The sequence below is a fragment of the Physeter macrocephalus genome, chromosome 15 (assembly GCF_002837175.3).
Source record: "Physeter macrocephalus isolate SW-GA chromosome 15, ASM283717v5, whole genome shotgun sequence".
Classification (NCBI taxonomy): domain Eukaryota; kingdom Metazoa; phylum Chordata; class Mammalia; order Artiodactyla; family Physeteridae; genus Physeter; species Physeter macrocephalus.
The window spans coordinates 68824910-68826846 of record NC_041228.1 but is presented as its reverse complement, the minus strand read 5'-3'; the positions used below and the strand labels follow the sequence as shown (position 1 = coordinate 68826846).

The following is a 1937-nucleotide window of genomic DNA, read 5'->3' as shown; positions in this document are numbered from 1 at the left end:
GCCCCAGTCTGGGAAGATCCCACATGCCGCGGAGCGGCTGGGCCCGTGAGCCATGGCCGCTGAGCCTGCGCGTCCGGAGCCTGTGCTCCGCAACAGGAGAGGCCACAGCAGAGGGAGGCCCACATACCGAAAAAAAAAAAAAAAAAAAAAAGCTACAGGTACCCCAATGTTTATAGCAGCACTATTTATAATAGCCAAGGCATGGAAGCAACCTAAATGTCCATCAACAGATGAATGAGGAACATGTGGTACATATGTACAATGGAATATTACTCAGCCATTAAAAAGAATGAAATAATGCCATTTGCAGCAACATGGATGCAACTAGAGATTATCATACTACGTGAGATAAATATATCACTTACATGTGGAATCTAAAAAAATGATACAAATGAACTTATTCATTAAAGAGAAATAGACTCACAGACATAGAAAACAAATTTATGGTTACCAAAGGGGAAAAGGGGGGCAGGGATAAATTAGAAGTTTGGGATTAACAGATATAAACTGCTATATATGTTAAAATATATATAGATATAGATAAAATAGATAAACAACAAGGACTTACTATTAGCACAGGGAACTATATTCAGTATCTTATAATAACCTATAATGGAAAAGAATCTGAGAAAGAATAGGTACATATAACAAATACATATAACTGAATAATATAAGAATATATAACTGAATCGCTTTACTGTACACCTGAAACTAACACAACATTGTAAATCAACTATACTTCAATAACAAAATAAAAATAAAGAGTGCATCTCAATTCAAATCAGCCACATTTCAAGTAATGAACAGACACATGCAGTTAATGGCTATTGTACTGAACCTCTCAGAGTCAGGGAATTAAAAATAAAGGGAAAAAATAATCTAAGGACACCAGTATTCATCTTGCCTGCCTATTGCAGTAGGGGAAGAGGCCATCACAAGTATTGATGGAAATATCACTGTCATCTTCATGGTCTTCAGAGAGCTTGTTCCACCTTCACCCCGACCCTGTGAACTGGGGATTATTCGCTCCTGATTAACAATAAGGAAACAGGGTCAGTAGTCTGAGGGTTGGTCCAACGTCACACCATGAACAAGTGGATGTGGGATGTGGGGTTCAAACCCAGGACTCCTGACTCCTCGTGCTGGCCATACAGTGCTCTGGAAGAGCCTGCTTTCAGGCAACAATTCCTGAAACTCCAAGGGACTCCCGTGGCTTTGTTCTGTCCTGTCCCACACAGAATTCACTCTCTTTTTAGATGACCCATGACACACCACCCCAATGCAGATGGACACCTATGCATATCATCCAGGGTCACTTCTTAGAAATGCAGGGTTAGGTGGGAAGGTGGGATCCAAGCAGGCTCTCCCTGGGCAAACGTGTGGGCAGGGGCTCTGGGAGTCCCCTGGGGCACCCTCTCTCTTTGCCCCACCACCCAGTAGGGACCTGCTGGGCCCTCACCTGCTCTGCCTGTGTTTTCACACAGCCTCCCTCATGTCTACTGGTCCAGGACAGTGATGTTCTAGAACTCAACGCTCCATTCATATCTAAACAACAGGGCCTTCACCGCTTCATCTAAACGATGCCCAAGCTGCAGGCCTGGATAAGTCACGTTTACTATAGTAAGAAAGGGTCACCCCAGATGGTGGAGACCCTGGGGCATCTGGCAACAGATAGAGGAAGGCTCTGCTTTCCTTTGCATCTCCCACCACCCTCCCCTCATCTCACCCTCCCGCGCCCCCCCCCCCCCACACACACACACAGACACTCTGCAAATCAACACTTGGTCAAGGAGCTGCCACATCTCCTACCTGCCAGGTCTTGCTCTGCCCATGAACACTGGGCTAAGATGTAAATTGGGGGATTCTCTCTGGGGGGTTCCCTCCTCACCACCATCCTTTCTCTCTGCACGTGCAGGCCCCCTGGACCCGGCACAAAT

At 45.6% G+C, this 1937-nt stretch overlaps 1 protein-coding gene across 1 annotated transcript in view; it reads left to right on the top strand.

The window, feature by feature from the left end:
* Nucleotides 1-1937, top strand: part of LOC102986849 (uncharacterized) — a 12470-nt gene that overhangs the window by 9168 nt on the left and 1365 nt on the right. The window lies entirely within an intron of this gene.